The 21,827-nt window shown below is 45.9% G+C and overlaps 1 protein-coding gene across 2 annotated transcripts in view; it reads left to right on the top strand.

Annotated features, from left to right (window-relative positions):
* Nucleotides 1–3,313: 3,313 nt before the first annotated feature.
* The window catches only part of LOC119176249 (uncharacterized), a 44,313-nt gene continuing 25,799 nt past the window's right edge, over nt 3,314–21,827 (top strand). For both annotated transcript variants that reach the window (XM_037427439.2, XM_037427438.2), the window contains exon 1: nt 3,314–3,452. The gene's annotated coding sequence lies outside the window, so the exon portion shown is untranslated. The remainder of the gene's footprint in view (nt 3,453–21,827) is intronic.

Genomic DNA, 21,827 nt, shown 5'->3' with positions numbered 1-21,827 from the left:
ACCCGGAGTCGTAACACCACCAACTGAAAGGTCGCACTGAAAAGAAAGTATAGAGGCCGACGCCTTAGTTATGCGCCAACATGTCATGCCAACAAATAAGAAGAAAGTCTCTTTTTGCGTAAGTTCAAGAATGACAATGCCACCACTCTTCCTGGCACACTTCTTTTTTTGCCACAGCCACGTCTTTTCATTCGTTAGTGCGAGTTTGTGTTGTACCTGTTCTCGTCTCTGTGTCCGCGGTGTTTGCACGTCCTGCTTATTCCACAACAAACCCCAAGTTCCCACCGACGGTTCAACTTTCTATCGTTATGTGCTTCAATCTTATCAATAAATTTAGGAACATTTTAAATTAGGGGCTCTCTTTCAACGCTGTTGCAAGATTGAAACAGCATAGTCTGGCAACCATCACGTGGCGCTCTCAAAAAACGCTTAATCATGTAATGTCGCCCTTTTAGGGGAATTTCAGAAAACAGAGACGCAACGTAGAAAACACAGACTGCATAAGCTGCATCGAGGTTGCAATCGCATATGAGCGGCGTGCATGCAGAACGAGTTCGTATATACCTGCAGGCAAATGACGTCACCAGATTTTATTTATTATATTTTTGCAGGGTGAAATAAAGTCTACTTACACATTACGCACATTTCGTTTGCAAGCATGTATTCTTGAAAAGGTTTAGTTGCGCTAGGACAAACAACTGCGCAGAAAATTAAAAATGAACATCAGTGACCAACTAGCCCAACTTGGTGCTTTTCTGCAATATGTATACATGTGTCGTGAATGACTTACGATCCCATCTTGACATACGTTTTTATCAGCATATGCACGGTGGCGTACTCATTAAGAGTTTCATCTTCCTATGCATCTGGGAGAAAGGATTGCTTTCCGTACTTATTTCGTGAATGAAATTTTGGCTGCACGCCGAACTTTGAACACCGATGGAACTCGATTGAACATTAAGCTGAAATATCTTATTTCTTAAAAAAACCGCGATTTATTGCGTCGTGTATGTATACAAGTGACACGAATCGGCACCAGGAAAGCTTTATGAACATCTAAACGAAGCACACTGTGGGCGCACTTCCGTCTCCTGCATACGCCATTTCAGCAGCGTTTCCATGTGGTGTATATTTAGCCCTATTTACCACCCTGATGCAGTGGCGTAAGGCGCCTCCCTCGACTTTTTTAAAAATAAAAGAAAGCTGATTTGGGATCACGCAGAACTTTTGCATTGCATATTGATACAAGCCATCATTAACATCAAGGAATGCACCATAAAGGCGATGAAGATTACGATTGTACAAGAGCTCGTGTTGTTGTTGCCACTACGCCATCTTGGTTCAAGGTCACTATGTACTCCGTGTACGATCTGTAAATATATTTCTACCCTCTGCCTACTCTCACCCCGTGACATTTTGGTGGAGGTGCGAGGTAACAAGACGGAGCTACGCAGCGGCCGACGCTTCCACGATGGCACAAGATGGTTCAGCTCCAGCTTCCGCAGCGGCCACCGCAACGATGACAGTAGTTCTGCCCCAGCTGAAAGACCCTGGCACGTTCTGCGGGACCGACAATGTCGACTTTGAAGAATGGTTGCCGCTGTACGAGCGAACAAGCAGGAATTGTCGCTGTGAGGAAACGCCCATGCTGGCGCTCATATTGTTTGCGTCTTTCGTTATACTCTCTGTGAGTACTCTGTCTTAATAACGAGGCACTGTTTGTATTACCATAACCTCTATGTATCCATAAGCTTAATCTCGGATGACAGGAGGACTTAAAAAGGACGTAAAATTTTACAAAACTGGCGGTTTCACGATTACTGCGCCAGTATTTCGGGACCCGTAAACAGGATGATCGTTTCCTTTATTTATTCATACATTTATTTCGCTTTCAGTGAGGCCACTTAGAGTTCAATAACTGTGGATGATCATTTTCGTGAATCTTGACAAATGTGCTTCTTACTTTCTAAAAATCTTGACTTTCACAATGTGCGCAGTGGTGAACATTACGCCAGTGTAGGGTAAGTCAGAAGATTTTCTTCCGCTTAACTGCTTACTTTCCCGCGTCATCCCCCCCCCCCTTCCCTCTCTGCTTGTACAAAAGTTATGTTGTATGGCACTGCCCTTGATGATTCGACATCGCGTTTTTTAATCTGGTGGAATGCTCAAACGACTAATTTTCAACGAGTCACTCATTTTCGATTCATGATAAGGTACTGAGAGTGCTTATTTTCGCCATGGCGCTGCATCCGAAGCAAACTGGGTTTAACGTCCCAAAACCACCATATGATTATGAGAGACGCCGTAGTGGAGGACTCCGGAAATTTTGACCACCTGGGGTTCTTTAACGTGCGCCCAAATCTGAGCACACGGGCCTACAACGTTTCCGCCTCCATCGGAAACGCAGCCGCCGCAGCCGGGATTTGATCCCGCGACCTGCGGGTCAGCAGCCGAGTACCTTAGCCACTAGACCACCGCGGCGGGGCAACGAATTAAAACAAAGAAAGCGAAAAATAGTGAAACGTAGCTGCAGTTCTGTTATTGTTCTTATCATATGCACATGTTTCGGTGATTAAAACTCGCTACGACAAATGGTTCTAGTGTGCGTGCTAGTGTATAGAAGCGTATAGCTTTCCGAATTTTCCTCAATGGGTGACCCAGACAGAGGAAAGTCGAAGTAGCTGCTTATTTAGGGAGACACGTGGAATAAATAGTCGTTGTGATCACATTTTAAAATTTACTTAAGCAGCGCTTGTTGCATTCCAGTATATTACCTTTACGCATACAGTAAGTTCAGTCGGTGATGGGAACAGTTAATGTTTTCACCAGGGAAAGGTCCGCGTACCAGTCCGGGAGGTGGGAAGGTGCGACACCGCCTTGAAACCCTCCTTTCACAAATCCACTACTTTGAAGCCGCCGTGATTCCTTTTCCATAACCGTTCACGTAACAACTTCAGGTCATCGACCTTGCATAATAAGACGTAGCCTTCCCCATCTCCCTGCGTTTCTGCGGCCGCGCCGCCAAAATGACACACATATATAAACGTTCCCATTGAAAGCGGCCCAGAAATGCGCGTAGAATGTAACTAACTAAACGAGTGCGGTCCGGGCCATATGCGCGCGCGCTCGCCCGGTCTCTCCATTCACTAAAAACCTGTTTCCTCCACGCGTTCCCGTTTCAGCGTTCGTCCTTCGCCCTCGGACAGCGCCTCTCTCTCATGACGTCACGCGTGACGTTGCGCGCCGCTCGCCTCCGCAAGTGCCGGCGAGCGACGTTCACTGCGGGCGAGAAAGGAGCTGTGCCCGCCGCCAGACGCACACTGCCGGCTCCTGAGACAGAGCAGCGTCCAAGCCGCGCGCCGCGAGAAAACCAGTCACCGAGCCGAAGGACGAGGGAGCTGCGCGGACACCGCCACTGACCGAGGCTCGCAAGCAGAGAAGAGGAGATAGCGGTGAGTGACTCCTCCGAAAAGGCGGGCGAAAGAGAGAGCGCTCCCAACCTACCGCCTGAACAGGTGGCTGCTTGGGCAGCGCTCCGAGCTCTAGCCCATTCACGGTACAGTACGCGCTGTAGCCAAATGACAGCCAGAATGCAGCGGGTGGCAAGAAAGGGGGAGGGCCACGCGCATCCATCGGTCCACTTTGGGGGCCCACATGACGTGTCTGGGCTGCAGCGTAAACAAGTTCAACGCGCGCGCGCGTCATTGCTTGAAAACTTTGCGCGAACCAGTGGCTTCATTTTTATTGCTGAAGCGTTACTTCGCTCTATCCTAAAGAAGTAAACCTGTTGACGCAACCTCCGGACGCTCATTCAAATTTCCACACAGGGAAGACGTGCGCCGCGCACTCATTGGGCGGAGTTGACAATATTGGTATAAACTAAAATACAGTAGGGCAGAAACTATGGTTTGTCTAGTAATAAAGTTTGCAGGTATAAGAATGCATACAAGAGGAAGGGGGTGGTGCGCGAGAGGGCATTATTGGTGGTAGCCGCAGCCCCCCCCCCCCCCCTCGTATTATACATCCCTCGTTCTCACACTCTTTGCGATGTACTTACCAGACATTTGCGTCCCGGTAAAAAAAAAAAATGCACAAGAATTATGGAGAAAGGCATCGAGCAAGTCGGCATCGCAGGAACGCGGCAGAGGGAAATCGCGGCCATCTAGAGGACGCCAAACAGAAGAGACACTTGCTGTGAAACACTGTTTTGTACTCCCCCCGTTATCGGTCTGAAATCGCTTACAAGACGCTGAGCGTTGCTTCAACCACGTGCGCGCGGAATGCCTGCGGTCACGCAAACGGTTTGCGGCCCTTCGGCCGCGGCCTGTGCGGCGATCTCAGCGTCTTACGAGCAGAGATGCCGGTGAACACGCGCGCACAATTACTCGCCAATGACCGGGGAGGAGCGCGAGCACAAGTCAACGGACGGCGACGTTGCACGCGAGGGGGCCCTGATCGAAGGGTGCCGTTCTTCCAGCAACAACCTCCCCAACCCGCGTTTTCCAACCCTCTTCACCCTCCCTGTGCCAACCGGAGGTGCGCTCTTGAAACTTGCTGCAGCGGCCAAAGCCCGTGCCGCTTGGGCTCCTCCGCGCATCTAGAAACGGTCACGCTTTCGGCGTGTTTGCACAGAGATCCTTTGTCGCGCGGAAAACTATATATACTGGGGGGGGGGGGGGGGGCACGGCTGCCTAAAGCGTATGGGCCTACCCTGCGTCGACGGAAACCACGCGACCAGTTAATTAGCAGAGCGCTAACTTCCCAAGTACGCAAATCCTCGAACTGTTGTTCCAACTGGTCCTGCGGCTTCGTGTGGCAGGAGCTGAGACACTCAGCTTAGCGAAGACATGCTTTCGTGGTGTTGGCCGTGTTTCTCCAGTCGGCTTCTTCGACTCCTGGTTAACCATGGCACGTTGTGGCTTTAAACTCCTTCTACTTCGCCACTGCTTCTTCTTCCCTGAGTTGGAAAGATTACCGGGGCTTATGGATGATGTCTTTAAACTACAATCTTTTTGCGTATATCATGGTGGGTTCAGCGAAAATGGATGTGTCCACTGTTAAAGGGAACACCTGCGTTAGCAGCATGTTTAGATTTCGCTATCTCACGGAGTCATAGCGGCTTAGATATGCATAAGGCTGCTGGTGGTCAAGTTCTGACGCCTCAGTGACAGACTACTGACTTGCATGAAGTTTGTTTCTTAATCCACTTCCTCTTAGAGGGTCAGGAATATTGATGGCGTGCATTCGAGTGTTCTCTTTCACAGTGGACCATACTGTACGTCGAAAGGACAAACTGCATGCGCCAGCTGTGACCTTTATTTCACCATTTTGATTTACTGAATGCCTGTGTCGCCCTTCGCCCAAATCGCGAAACACGTGTTCTATGGAACTATTGTGCATACCGTGTGTGCACCTCTGCTATAATAGCCCGAAACCTTTAGGCATACTCAGCCACGAGATCATATGTACGATGGTAAAAAAAAAGCGAAATAACACACGCGATTTTGCTCTGAACTACAGACGTTTGATGCCATGAGGCGCGTTAGCGTTTACGGAGCTCGTTTTTTTTTTTCGGTGTTTTCTCGCATGTGCCTACTTAAACTGTCATGTCGCCAACGTCTGCGTCTCTTTTATACAAGCATATGCGTCTTGCGTGTTAATCCCCAGCAGAGGCTGTACGCAGATATCCACACAAAGGTGATGGTGAGATATTTAAATCTCCTTCTTGTATTTCTGCAGCCTATATTCCTTCAATCAAGTTCAACGTAACGTATACTTTCACTGAAGCGACTATAGGCATAACTACAATTTGTTCGGCTTTAGTGTACAACTATATCTGTTACATGCTATATACCGTACACTATAGGTGCTGACAAAATCCATTCGGTCATTTGTGTTGCGCATCTTGCTGTTTAGTCACTCAGCAGTCACCTTATTCGCGGAAGCAAAAAAAAAAAAGTGAGGTAGAGGGTTGGTGCTGAGTCTGTCCCAGTTTTCTCTAAGCGTTTCGTGATGTGAACCATGAATAGATTAGTCAAAAGCGAAAATAGAGCGTGTTTATGCCAGGTTAGGCAGCTTAAGATTTGTGATCACCATCACGATCAGCACATGTGCGGAGAAGCTGACTCCTAGGAAAACCCTGAATTCCCTCCTGGAGTTTTCTCGCCCGCAGTTCAGTTCTGCGCATAAGTTCTCCCGGAGTTGTTTTGATGCCGACTGGATCACTTTTTTTTTTCGTTTTCTTCGCCGAGAGACACTGGTCCGAAATATGGTAATTACTCTTGTTCTACTACGTATATTTGACCCGTTCTACACACTCAGTATAGAGCTACATTATGTGCGCGGCCGCTGGCTGATAAAAAAGGCAAATGCTGTTTTTAGCCTAAGCGGTGTGGTCAAGGCACGCGGTTGCGGCAGCTGTTGCAACGACAGATCATTATTGCCTCGAGAGACTTCAAGGTTGTGAGCCGTCTGGGCATTTATATACTCGCACTCTTTCGTGCGACCGTCTTGGCGTAGGCGCTCGTAATTACCGACAGGTATTCGCGCACTCAGAAGTGCGTTTGCCGGTGCGTCGAAGTTTAGATTGTCTGCCCCAACCAACCGACAACTGGACGAGCATTGTATATAGGAACAACATAGTAATCAAGACTAACCTTCATTTGCAAACTATGCGTACAGAATGAAGTATTATTTGTGTTTGCATTCCGGCCCCTTTTGAACGCATGTAGCGACTGTTCTCTGAAAACTATAGACACAATGGACGTTTAACAAAGAACTACCCGTATCCAGAAAGCCTTTTGTTCGAAGGTTATCTCTGTTGTTGGCTTTGCTAATGATATGGCAAAGAAGTAGTTGTGAACTTGAGACCAGGACTCGTATTCACAAAAGGCTTTTCAGCTAATTTAGCTGGTGCATGAAAAAACACCCTTCAATGACAGCATTCCGTGAACGTATTATTGTAACAAATGTTACTGAACAATATCAAAAAGGTTTTACATACATGAGGTACGTGCTTGGACTAAGAATATGCGTGATAGGAAGTTTTATCTAGCTCCAATCAAAGTACACGAACAAAAATTATTTTTATCGGCACTGCATCCAATTAGATGCTGTTTATTTGTACGTCTTGGATGCTGCGATGACCGTTTTTTTGTGAAAAGTCGCGTAAGAACCTGCAAACTCGCTGCACATGCGTTTATTTTTTTAATCTTTTCGATGGTGCACAATCCTTGCTTAACATTTTGGGGCCATAATATGGAATGCTGCATCTAACAGTCACGGTAGAGTTCGACGTTTTTTTCATAAATAATCGAAATTGTATTAAACTCGGCCTGGCGGTTTTCTCCGACGAAAATTGGCGCATTTTACTCGCGCTTCCAAATAGGCGGCGCCGGAGTTGGCTGAGAGCGAAAGCTTACTGTTAAACAATAAGGTGTTGCAAAAGAACCACTGCGTGCCATGGAATTATCTTGGGGGATTCGCTTGAGCACTCAACCGAGTGAGCTTTGAAATAACGTTTCAATTGCGTCCCAATTCTCCTGGGAACACGTGTTTTACTCGCTTACACCATGCACTTCTTTTTTGTTGTTGCTTTGGCAACAAAATATGCAAAGCCGCGTCTTTTTTTTCTTGTCTTTCCTTCGATATCATATATTGCAGAAAATTAAGAAAAAAAGGATATGATGAGAATCGGCACGACACCACGGGAAACTGAGTATACGACACGCAGAAATGATCATGAACATCGTGCACGCCGTGTTCCATGTTAAATTGCTTCCGGTAGTGCGGAGCTTTATATGCGATATGCATTCTCATAAATATTTCCGCATCACTGGAGCGTTCTCAATCTTTTTACCCCGTATAGGGGCGCTACTAGATTTTCGTTAATATGGAACTAGGGAAGACTAATGCCGAAAAACGCCGATTTTTGAAACAGTTTTCTCGTACGTGAAAGCATCGCTGTTCTGAATACAGCATCAAGCATGCTTGTTACGTGCACTAAATTCTATGCCTTTCAGTAAATAATTTTCTCTCTCTCTCTCTCTCTCTCTCTTGTTACGTGCAATTATGTTGAAAAAGTTATAATAAAAAGATTAGCATTTCGTATGTTCGTAAAGAAAAGCTTGGCAAGTGTGTCTCACGAATTGAATTGGTGAGGAAGCTTGCTACATGCAGAATACTGCTGTCATGGCAAATTATTTAATTAGTACTGATAAAGTCCCATCGTCCATAATTAGAGGGTTCTCGCTTCTTCCTCCAATTACGACGCACGCTTTCAGACAAGTTTACGAAATAGCTTCAGTATATCAATTGGGCATGACTGGCGAACAGATTGAATTCACAGGGCAATAAAAAAAGAAAATGTCACAAACCAAAAATCATTGCACACACCGAAACGAAACTTACCGTCCCCCATTTATCCATCCACGAAGCCTTTGCAGAGCATCTGACCGTGAGCGTTTCGCGACATAGCGCTGCGTATATAACGGGCTCGATTTCAGAGCGCGGCGGCCTTATTTAGACGGGGACAACGTGCAGAGAGGTTCGGTGCATGTTCAAGAGTCCCGTGCTTGATCAATTTAACCCTCCCATTTTCCCCATCTGCAGCGTCACCAGTGGTCGCACTGATACTTTGAAACGTAAAACGCAACAATTGCTACACTATAGGGAAATTAAAACATTCTGAGCAGTTCCTCATTCAGTGAGTGCACACTTGTGTTATTATAAGTATAGCTCCGCGTAATCTTCATTTTTCCCCTCTCGCATACCTTGTTTATTTTATTTTTTTGCCACAGCGGTGCATGAAACCGACCCTTCCCAACGACCCCCGCTCGCCTCAGTTATAAACTCTTACTTAATAGAAACTGTTACGCAACATAAACTGTATAGCAAAAACATGTCGCTTCAATAGAAGACTCGTTCCTTCACACACGCACAAAAGCGTCTGTGTCATGTTTATGTGCAAGTGACCGTTACACGTTAATGCGCACTGAAGATTCTTGTACGGTATGTACATCTTGCACGACAAGCGAGACAGCCAAATTCCCAGCTTTAGGAGTCATAGTCTTGGAAGCGAAATCTTAAACCTTTTTTTTTTTTACCGATTGGCCTTGTTATTGGTCGCATCGCAGACAAACGAATATAGTTGGAGCAAAAGAACGGCGCAGCGATCAATTGCATATCCGGCAAGTTAGCTCGCTGCGGTATGCTGTTCGGTTCAGCAGTATGCATGTGTTTTGATCACGTCGGCGGAAAATAACAAAAGGGCGAAAGACACCGCCGAGGCAAACGGCGCACACTTAATTCTTCTCGCAAACGGGGTGGTTTTCAACAACAGTGCGACGAAGCGAAATACACGTCGGTCACGCCGGCACTTCTCTCCAGTTTGCGCAAGGGCCTTGCAAAATTGCACCCGCCTGACCACGACTTTCGTCAGAGGGTTCGCGACACACCTCGCTGTCGCGCGATAACGCCCGCGTCGCCAGTCGTGCCCCGTGACGGGAAACGTCGCAGGCGGTTTACCTCCGAGACTCCCGAGGAAAGCGACGAGATTGCCCACGGGCGCGTAATGGTTGTAAGCGTAACCGCGACGGATGCGATCGGCGTGACGAGCGCAGGTTTCCTTAATCAAGGATGCACGCGTTGCCATCCGATACATCGCGGACGAGCCACCGCGCCGGCCTCTCCGCCTTGCAGTGTCGACTCGCGTGCGGCCGCAGAAATGGACGCACCCTAATGGACACTTCAAGGCCCCCGCAAAGAGAGTGTCTTCGGGCTATTATGCACGCAGTGTACGCCTGAATAGAAAACACCACCGCCGCTGCATCAGGAATACGCATGTCCTCGGGAGATGTTCGTGATACTGCACGGACGTGTTCGCTGGTGCGAGGAGTGGTGGATACAGTCGCTCGACTGCATCTTCTGCACGTTTTCTCGTACAGAGCGGGCAGGTCGAGCCGCGATTGGGCCTATAGTAGGCGACATACTTAACGTTCCTCCCCCCCCCCTTTTTTTTTTCTTGGAATGTGACTAGATCAGTATCCACATTTCCCTTAATGGTCATCTATAATTCAGTGTGGTGAGCGGATTTCGCGAGAATAAATATTTGGCCGAATCGGGCAGGCTCGCTCAGATTTACCTACTCACTGTGTATTATATCGTCGGGCACCCTCATAGTCTTGCACCCACACTTATGATTTGAGCTATAGTGGGTTCATAATGCTTACTCAGGATATCACCAACTTTATAAAAAAAAAACTATATGAATCTAATGAACTCATAAGAGAAAGTCAGTGTGTGTGAGTGTTTTTTTATTTAAATAATCAAATTTAAATTATTATTCCACCGCGCATTCTGACCCGGCTTTCATTTATGTTCCACTTTCTATCACTTTTTTCATATCAATGCGTTGTATTTTTGAAATGTTGCCGATTTTTGAACCGTTATCTGGTGTTTGTTTCTTAGTTCTGTATGAGCAGATGTTTGTCATCATAGTTCTTTTTTTGTACGTGTACGCGTAACCACTACAATTATGTAAGTACTAGCGTTTTACTTTGATGCACTATAGTTCCTGATGGTGTAGCTCTACGTGCCGTGTTTCCTTTCCTGTTGTATCTTCATATTTGTTTCCTTTTTTGTATCACCCACCCCTGCCTAAGGCCTCATGTGTGAGGCTGGTAGTACTTCTGAAATAAATAAATAAGTAATAAATAAATAATGCGGAAAACGAGAAAGGATAAAGGAAACAAACAGACAACTCGCGTCCATTGGGAGCTGATAGCCCGCAACCTTTGCGTGCCCTGTACTCTACCAATGGAGGAGTGTCTTTGCTTCTGATACGCTTTGCAGAATATCCGTAATTGGTCAGTTCTGAAAGTGTTAATCATGGTCGTCATCCCGTAAAGCTTACATGCCGTGTCGAAAATCTCTGGGGACCTACATTCTAAAGACAAGATATGTGATTAGTTGGGAACACCAGATTGGTTTCGGGCGTTGCGCGGCTTTCTTTCTCGCTTTGCCCTCATAAAAATGCGACCACTGCGGCCCCAAACTGCTGAAACGCATAATAGAGCCTTTACGCTGAGTATAGCTGGGACAGGAGCCGATTGTCAGGGCCGAAACTTGTTTGTTTCAGCGTCAGCTGTTAGGCTGAAAAAATGAGAGAATATATTGTAGTGTTCCTACTTAAAATAACGGAACAGCATTAAAGCTTCAGTATGGAACTGGCGTCCATCTTAATCTGCTTTATTTTTCACTTCATCCTCCTCTTCTTTCCTGCCCCGGCCCTCGCGCTTCTTCATCTTCTGTCCAAAGGCTCATACCGCTTCACCCTTCCCGCTTTCTTTTAATTACCCCTCCTGGGGTAATACTTGAAGACATTCCCAATTGAAGCACATTCAACAGATCCACGTTCACCAGTGTACCAGACAGTCTTCAAAATTCCGTTCTGGGTGGCTGTCTTGGTCACAAAGTAAGGCCCATAAAATTTGGCACTGGAATCTCTTATTCCTTTTCTCACTAGTACGAGGTCGGTGACTTGAATGTCTGGCATGTCTGCTCGATGCCTCTTGTCGAAATTCTTTTTCATTCGTTTTCGGTACCTCTCCTCCTGTGATTTTTGTTGCCTCTCCTCGACAATCTTGAGGTTTTCCAAGAGTCCCAACTCACGGTCTGCCTGCAGAATAGGGGTCTCTCCTGTAGAAGCGTACTGTGGACTGCACCCCAAGCCACTGGTGTAGGATCGGTTATGATGTTTTACGGCTGCTTCTAAAGAACATTTCCATCCCCCAGGAAAACTATCGTACATCTTGATGTATTGTTTCACGTCCCGTATGGCACGTTCTGCAAGCCCATTCGCCGCAGGATGGTATGGCGCACAGAACTTGATCGATACATTGTGATCTCGAGCCCATCTTACTAGCTTTTCACTCTTGAACGCGGGGCCGTTATCGCATACGATTGTCCGCGTAGTTCTAAACATGTCCCTTTCGAGAAGGGTGATGACGCTATTTGCATCTTCTTTTCCTGCTCGTGCCGCGACCATCCTGGTGCATTCATCTATGGCCAGCAGAAAAGCTTGCGTTTTTCTGACTCCTTCCCGTTTCTTGTTAAGTTCGGCGAAATCCAGGTGAACTACTTCAAAAGGCACGTTCGAGTGGCAAGGTAGTATCATGGTGTCCGTAGGCTGTTTATACTTGACTTTGTGTACTTGACACACATGGCATGAACGAACGTACTGACTAACGTCTTTCTTCATGTGAGGCCACGTAAACCTCTTGACCAACTTGTTGTAGGTACGCCAAAAGCCGTCGTGTCCTCCAGATTCTGGGCTATCGTGGTACAAGTAAAGCACTTTGGAAACAAGAGTTGGTGGGACTTGATACCGACCTTCCGTAAAAACCAGTTGTTCTGAGCCTTCCCACAGCTTCACTTCATTGATTTCTTCAGATTTTTCTGTGTTGTTTTGTACCATCAATCTTGATAGAGCATCTGCATCGGTTAAAAGCGGTCCTGGTCGGTGCGAGATGGTAAAGTCAAATTGCTGCAAGTAATTCACCCATCTGGCGATACGCCCTTTAGTTTGGGTCATATTCAAGAGATGAGTGAGTGCCTGGTGATCGGTGAACAAAGTGAACTTCGTACCTTCCAGGTACGTGCGGAAGTAGTCAACGGCCTTCAGAACCGCCAGTGCTTCTTTTTCCGTAGTAGTGTAGTTTGTTTCAGACGGCTTGAAAGTGTAACTGTAGTAACCGACTACGTGTCGCTTTTCTCGGCCAGATGCTTCAATACATTTTTGATACAACACTGCACCAGTCCCATAATGTGAGGCGTCAGTGTTCAATTCAAAGGGTAAAGTAAAATCTGGTATACGCAGAACGGGGTCAGAAGAAATTCTGTGCACCAAGTCACGGTAGACTCTCTCACATTCGTCACTCCATTCAAAGGGAACTTCTTTCTGCGTTAAGCGCGTGAGGCATCTAGTTTTGACAGCAAAGTCCTTTATGAAAGATCGGAAATGTCCTGCCAATCCCAAAAACACACGCAGTGAATGGACGTCATATGGTTTCTTCAACTGGGAGATCTTCTCGACGGACTCTTGTTTTGTGCTTTTGGTGTTCCCATCGAAGACTCTTCCAAGAAACACCACTTTTTGTTGAAAGAATACACTCTTCTTAAAATTAACCTTGAGATGTGCCAAGCTCAAGGCGTTTAACACCTGAGACAGATGGTCCTGATGCTCAGCCTCTGTTTTGGAGAAGACTATAATGTCGTCTATGTACACATTACAAAAAACACCAAGGAATGGCTTTAGGACGTCGTTCATGATCTTCTGGAACCACGCTGGCGAGTTTTTCCAACCGAAAGGGAGCCGGTTGTATTCGTAGAGATCGAATGGCGTGATAAAAGCGGTGTACATTTTTGTTTCTTCGGTTAGTGGGATCTACCAGAAACCTTTGCATAAATCGATGCGGGAAAAATGTCGGCAACCCCCGGTCTCATCTATAATTGTGTCGATCTTCGGCATAGGAAATGGTATGAGTTCTGTCTGACGATTGAGAACCCTGTAGTCGGTGCATAATCTGAAGGTTCCGTCTTCTTTCGGTGCGATCGTTATGGGAGAAGCGAAGGGTGATACCGAAGGTCGTATGATATCAGCATCTAGCATCTCCTGCAACTCTTTCTTGAGCCACATCTTTCGCTCCCTTGACATATTGTAAGGTGCTTTCCGGATGACGGTCTTGTCAGCGAGTTCGAAAGGAACCTTGTGGGACTTCATCGCCTGAGGATAGCTTCCTATGCATACAAGTTCAGGGTAGGTCGTTGCGATATCCGCCGCGCACTTGACAACTCGTAGATTATCTTGTCTACCTTGATTTGTCTCGTTCCTTGCTACTCCTTCTACTAGAACCACATCGTCCCAGTACACGTTGATCTTTAGTTTCTTTATATCTGGTCTTGATAGCAAAAAGTCGTACGTTACCCCCTCTATCACCAACACTTCGCTCTCTATTTGCTGACCCTGGAACTCGATGTTTACCAAGGCCCACTGATCATGCAACGTTACTTTTCCATCATAGCCTTGTACTCGTAGAATTCTTCCACTATGCAAGCGATTTGCATCCACCAGCTTGGCATTTATAATGGACACAGAAGCACCGCTGTCTACCAGAGCCATCATATGTTTGTTTCCTACTTTGACGGGAATGTGAAGTAGGCTAGAGCAACTTAAATAAACAGTCTCATTTGGAGTCATCGGGTGGGACTGATCACCCTCGTTTATTAGTTTTTTTCTGTCGAATACTCCTGAGCTTCAGTGTCGATATTATTCACTCGACCTCTTGGAACACGCCAGGGCAAGTTATCTGTGCGAGTTGCGAGGTGGCTCGGTTCTCGCTGAGCGCGGCTTGACCAGTCCGATTTACTCCGACTGAAACAGCTGCTTGACTCGGCGGTTATGCTTGTTTCCGAAGCTGATGGTATGTTCTGAAGACACGCGAGGAGGTCATCTAGAGTCTTTGGTGACAGTATTTGCACTTGCTTCAACACGTTAGTGTGCAATCCATGCATTATTAAGGCAACTACGGCCGTAGATGGAAGCAAAGGCTCCGCCAGCTTTAAAAGACGGCGTTTCTCAAAGAAGTACTCGACAAGGCAGCTTTGCTCAGACTTGAAATTAAGCGCCGTGTTCCATCTTTCTACTGGATTGCTTCGGAATGCAGTCAAAAACTTTTTCCTCCACTGGCTCCAAGAGTCGTCACTGTCTTCCAGAATGCATGTTTCATACCACTTTCGCGCAACACCTCTCAAGTAAACGCGCATGTTGGTGATTTTAGCCTCATCAGAGAGCCACTTGTTTTTTCCAGCGGCATATTCGTAGAAATCAAGCCAACTTTCTGGATTTGAAGACACACCGTCGAAAGCATCAGGTTCTACGAAATTAGGTGTCGGTCTCTCAGCATTCAGAGAGCTTATAAGAGATGTCATTATTTGGTTTTGTTGAAGCATCTGTTCCTGTTGCAGCTGAAAAGCTTTCAAAACGAGGCTCACCTCTTCCGTCGAAGATCGTGATCCTGAGTGTTTTCGACGCGCTGGTTCAAGAACTAGGTCGTTGAAGGTCGCCACACGCAAGTTCACTTTCACAGCACCTTTCCGTCGTAGTTCAGTAGTGTCTACGGCTGCCTTTTCCACAACCAGGTTTACGAGTTCTTCCGAGCTGAGCTCACGAGGTAGGTCTACCGCTGCTTCGTCTTGAACTTGGTACTTCGAAAAGATGATCTCCTCGGAGGTCTCGTCTATGAAGAACGTCACCCACATGATGGCTTCGATGGCCGGCTGCGCCAAAATAATGTAGTGTTCCTACTTAAAATAACGGAACAGCATTAAAGCTTCAGTATGGAACTGGCGTCCATCTTAATCTGCTTTATTTTTCACTTCATCCTCCTCTTCTTTCCTGCCCCGGCCCTCGCGCTTCTTCATCTTCTGTCCAAAGGCTCATACCGCTTCATATATATATATATATATATATATATATATATATATATATATATATATATATATATATATATATATATATATATATATATATATATATATATATATATATATATATATATGTATATAAATAAAGGGCACGTTTTTTCCGTGTTTGACACAAAATTAATGAGCTCTAACAGACAATAATACCAAGGAATGTATAGGGGAAGTTATTAGAACAAATGGAATGTAAATAAGAAGAAAGAAAAGTGGGTGAAAAAAAACGAGCCGTGAGCAACAATATATATATATATATATATATATATATATATATATATATATATATATATATATATATACAGAGAGAGAGAGAGAGATAATTAAAGCTGGAAAGCAGTCGCACGCCCATATACACCAAATAAACGCTTTTGCAACGCAGATAATATCGGCAATTCACAGGTTGCGTAAAGCGTTTGACCGATGCAGAAAACACGTCCTTTGCAGCTTCTCTCTCTTTTCTCTTCTTTTTTCCCGATGCGAGGGGGGGGGGGGGTATGCTAGGTAACCGTCAGAGTCCATCCAGATCGGTTGGCTCCGTCTGTAGCGAGAAAGTGACGCGGCATTCAGAGAGCGCCTGATAAACAGACGCGACATTGTGCGAAAGGCGTCAGCCCCGACGTCGTAAACTGCGCGAATGGTCTACGTGCGCTACATGCGACCGTCGCGGGAATTCCGGCGAAGGAAGTCCGCGTCCCGTGTATGTACAGTTCCTGCTTCGCGCGGAGCGAGTGGCACGTGCCGCATACGAACGCCGCTCAGCCGTTTTCCTCGCATGTCGTAAAGTATAGCCAGCCTCACTTGACAATATTTGGAACGGTCAGAAGTCTCGCAATACGAAAGTAAAGAACGCAAAAAAAAAAGATACGAGCTTTGCAAGCGCGCCATTTCTCTTTCGTAATCGTGTGTAGTGATTGTTTGCAGCTATATAAAGAAAGCCCTTATTCAGGGAAAGAAAACAGCTAATCTGAATATATAATTGCGGGAGATTTACGCCCGAAAACCACGATACGCATATGAGGAGACGCAGTAGAGGGCTCGAAAATGTCGGCCGTTTGCGTATCCTTAACGTGTACTTAAGATGATAGTTATGGCGCGAGAGCAGAACGACGACGCAGAGACAAGAAGGACACGAACGACACGAGTCCTTCTTGTTTCTGCGTCGTCGTTCTGTTATCGCGCTATAACTATCGTCATTTCATGCCAACTAGCCCAAGCTGCCACACTTCTAAGTGCACCTAAGCACATGGGCCTCTAACATTCTGCCTTCATCAAAGTGCGGCCACCGCGGCTGGTATTCGATTCCGCCACCTTAGGGTCAGCAGTCAAGTGCCATAAGCGGCAAATCACTGCGGGTGCTGCTTCGTGAACGGTCACCGCTATTACAACATTTCTTCATCGTTAACCGCTGATCTGATAGCGCGCAACTTCGCAATAGGTAATTCATAAAGGTGTGTGACCACTGATGTAGTACGCAACTTTATATCACTGAGCGTTGAGTGGTCTCGCAATGTGGTGCAAATAAAAGCGCCTCTCGTCGTGACGGGGCCAGGGCATCGTAGAATAATTCATTTTCTGTATTTAGTTACCTGTCTCTCCAACACTGCCGAAAACCGCAAAGAGGAGGAAAAGCTGAACAAACGGAAGCAGTGAGTGAAGGGCCGGCGCGGACCCCAAACATGTTAACAAGCTGATGTACGTGGGGAGGCCGGTCGTTTTCGACTTGTCTCGAATTTTCGTCACGTCCTCCAGTGAAGCGCCGATGCACGCCGGGATGCGAACCTATTGTGGGCTTGGAGAGCCGCGAAACAACAATGAGGGCCCCGCTGCTTTCTTTCTTGGTCGCGAAGCCAGTTACGCGTTCCAGGAAGCGCTCCCACGGAGTTGGTCACGGGCTCGACACACAGCGTAGCTAAATGGCCGCCACGATAACAAAGCCACGCTACCGTCGGGAGAGCCTGGACGGCGGGCGTCTTTTGTTTGTCTGCAACACACGGCGAAGAGGAGGCCTCTTCCCTCCAAACCCACCCGCGCAGCGACCAAGCTGTCTTCATAAAAGCCGCGCAGCGAAGTTCAGCCTGCCGACGAAAGCGCCTCACCAGCGCCAGATGCCGAGCCCCGATAACGCTCCCTCTCTGGCAGTGCCTATCTGTGACCGTTCAAAGCACGTGTAATCCCTCCAGCTTTGCTACCAAAGCCACATCATTTAGGCTGCCGACAACCGCACTACACTTGAGCATCGCAGTGCGTCCGCTGAATTACCGGCGTTAGGTTCCACAACGGTGCACGCTTTTGATGGCGCACAGTAGGGGCACGGCGCGGGGAATTCCAGGGGCCGTCCTTGAAGGGCGCCACGGCACCAAGGACGGTGGGCCAGCAAGCCGCGAGCGGCCACTGACTCCCTCGGGTTGCGATGACCTGCGAACGGAAACTCTTCGCCGAACCACTATTCTTTCGATGATGCTGCGGCAGTGCGCATGGCTGGAAGCAGCGGCGTTTTACGATTACAACCCGCACTTTACGATTCTCCACCCATCACGCGCACGCAACGTTGGTATGCGATCGTAAGACCAGAGTGGCAAGCCGCTAGAGCCGCTTGCTTCCTCCACACCCCTTTGCTTATTCAAAGTAATAAAACGTGTAGTGTGCTGCCGCATGCCACAGACGCAGCCTTCTCGCACATTGCGGAGTTCAGGGCTGGCTGCACGCTTACAGGGTTCTGCTCACTTCCACGCCTAATAGGCTCAGTTGAAGAACTTGCTTTTACGGTACTATGTACGCTGTAAACGATACGCACGAGTAGCTGGCTAAAACTTTTATCTCCGCGTAGGACGTTAATGCGGCTTCTGTTACTTGCTTTCGCTGTGTGACTACATCGCTTTGAAAGGTATTGTATACAGCAATAGCACACTATATCTTTATGGATGACGGCAAAGATCGTTCCTTTTTTATCATCTACTTTGCAGTAAGTAGCTGTTTTACGCGCATTTTGTTTCTAGGCTCGTTTGTTGAATCAAACCTTTCCTTTACAATGGTATTTCGTGCTTCATCAGTAATGGTACTTGAACGCATTGTGCATATACGACAGTGCGATTCCCTACCTTAATGGCTGCGCTTACACAGTGTTCGCACAGCGTGTGAAGTCCGACTTATATTCACGTGAAGACTCCATTAATTTCGAAGCTTAAAAAAATACTGAAAGCTTGTGTGCTTAGATTATTTAGGCGCACGTTAAAGAACCCCAGGTAGTCTGAATTTCCGGAGCCCTCCACTACGGCGTCTCACATAATAATATGGTGGTTTTGCAACGTTCAACCACAAAAATAATACTACAGTCGAACCCTGTCATAAGAGACACTGATGTAAGAGACAAATGGGGATAAAAGACACCAGTGTGCGGGCAGTAAAATACGAGTTGATTGGGGAATGCATACGTGGTACCATGCTTATAAGAGACATCTCATATAAAAGACAAGAATGGCAGCCCGGAGCATGCCTCTTACTTATAAATGGGTTCAACTGTATTATTATTTTTGTTATTATTATTATTATTATTATTATTATTATTATTATTATTATTATTATTATTATTATTATTATTATTATTATTATTATTATTATTATTATTATTATTATTATTATTATTATTATTATTATTACCGTTTTGGGACAATGGCCACTTGGGCTTTTTTCTGTTGCTCAACGGCCGCAGTGACCTTCGGCGATTTTTGTTTCTAAGCTCAGCCCGGACACCACTGCTGATGACATCAAAGAAACATATTACTTCTATAGACCTGTCTGTCTCTCTTCACTTGCCGGCGCCTTCAAACTACATTTCAGACCTATTCTTTTTCTTTTTGCATCGAGGTTGACGAGGCACCTCTACAGCGCTTTAATGACCCTTCAACGTTGCCTCAAGGATGCTTCTTCAAGCCTTTTCGTGGGGTGCTGTACGACATGCTTCGTCCCTCTGAGCTATAGTGCCAAGTATCGAAAGTGCCGTGTATCGTGGACATTCTCTACCAGAATACTCGGTGTCTACGTACCAAGACAAACGAGTTTTTCGTAAATGTTCTTTCGTCTTCTTTTCCTATTATCTCCATTTCTGAAACCTTTGGGCCCTGAAATTTCCTCATATGACCTTTCCCGCCCGACCTTCACGACCTTCCGCAGTGACCGAGATTTCAGTGCAACCAGACAAAAAGGCGGTGGCGTGCTGATTGCCATGGACAGTTGACTGAATTCTGTTAGACGGAAATACCTAGAATCCGTTCAAGAATCTATCTGGTTAGATATCAGCCTGGAGCGCCGAGAGAACTTGTTGATTGGATGTTTCTATTTAGCACCCAACATTTACCTCGCCTTGTTTCATGATGTCGTGTTCAATTGAACGTGTGATTTTGTCGCATAGTGGGCACAGAATTATCGTTCTGGGTGACTTCAATGTACCTGGAATCGACTGCAGCACGCTTACCTTTTCTCATTATATATATATATATATATATATATATATATATATATATATATATATATATATATATATATAATCACTTCATCGAGAAAAAGTGCAGCCTGCTCTTGGATTTTTGTGCGTTTAATTCTCTATTGCAACATAACACAGTCGTCAATTCCAAAGACAACGTCTTGGAGCTCTATCTGTCAACCGATCAACCCGTTGAAGTTTCACGCTCCGACATCCCTCTTGTTCGTCCTATTCCACCCACTACTTAATGTAAGATTATCTGTATGTGCCGAAACTATACTAGCTACAGCAGTCATTTGAACCAATATTTCCTTTCAAGAGAAGGGACTACACGGGCTTTTATCATTACTTGTCAGCCGTTGATTGGTCCGAGTTTACTGACAAACCAAAAGTTGATGAACAAGTTGAGCAGTTTACGGAGCTTGTATTAAACAGCACGTGCAAGTTTATACCGCAATATACACCTAAACATCGTAAATATCCCCACTGGTTTTCCCCTGAACTTAAAAGTGCACTGAAGCTCAAGGATCGCGCGCACAAGAAGGCTAAATGTTCTCTATCCAGAAAAAGTGGAAGGAGAAATTCAGCTGTTTCCGAGCTCTCGCTAAACGCCTATATAAATGGGACCACAGTTCATATATTGCATTATTAGAAAAAAATCTTACTGACAGGCCAGCTGACTTCTGGAAGTATTTACGCAAATGGTCTAGTAAAAGTGGAGAGTCCTTCAGGATACTGGACTCGGACGGTGTCGTAGTGCATGCCGTCTCTGACTGTTTTGCCACGCATTTTTTATCCGTTTATAGTGCCTCAGACTCTATGACACAAATATATAGACTCTAGGACACAAATTGTCAAGCATCAAGCCCTTATAAAACCGTCCTTATCGTGTGGCCCGGATGGCATTCATTCCACCATACTATAAGGGATCATATAGTAACATGTTTGTCCCAGTACATGGTTACAATATTTAACGACTGTCTGAACGCTTGTATACTTTTCCCAGCATGTGGAAAGCTGCGCGTGTTCATCCAGTATTAAAGTCGGGTTGCAAAACTGATGTTTTTAATTATCGCCCGATTTCTCTACAGTGCGCCTCATCGAAGATCTTTGAGCTGGCTATTCGCAACATACTGTATGTTAGCGTGAATAATTCGTTGATTCCTAATCAACATTTGTTTCTCTTTGGCGGCTCAACTACCACAAATCTTGCTAGTTTCGTGACGCGAATTTCTTCTCCTATTCATAACGAAGGACAGGTTGATGTAGTCTACTGTGATTGACTGAGAAAGGATTATGACGTAGTCAGCCACTCACTGTTTTTGTTTAAACTTGCGAAATTTAACGTTGACTCGTCTGTTGTGAATATCCTGCACGTCTATCTGCTTAATAGATTATGCTATGTTGCCGTTACTAGTAAGTCCCTCAAGGATTAGGCCTACTCCTATTTTTAATTTACGTTAACGACGTTCCTTTTGCAATTCGTTATTATTCTTTTCTCTTGTGCGCTGATGACATTAAGATATTTAAGAAAACTCATTGAGCCAACAACTGTCGCTTGATGCAGTCAGATTTGTGTTCTTTCTCCAAATGGTGGTGACAACAATAACCTTTCCCTGAATACCTCGAAGACGAAGTTCATGAGTATATTTCGCAAAACATCCATCGTGTCATTCTCATACTCTGTCAATACCACGTCCCTATTTAAGGTTGTCTTTATGTAAGGTGTATGAATTCCGTGACATTTGTGTTCTTTTTGATAGCATGCTAAATTTTCCTGCTCACTCTAAACGTGCTGCCATGCGTGGTC

Source organism: Rhipicephalus microplus, chromosome X (genome assembly GCF_043290135.1).
Source record: "Rhipicephalus microplus isolate Deutch F79 chromosome X, USDA_Rmic, whole genome shotgun sequence".
Classification (NCBI taxonomy): Eukaryota; Metazoa; Arthropoda; class Arachnida; order Ixodida; family Ixodidae; genus Rhipicephalus; species Rhipicephalus microplus.
This window is presented reverse-complemented; position numbering and strand designations above follow the sequence as displayed.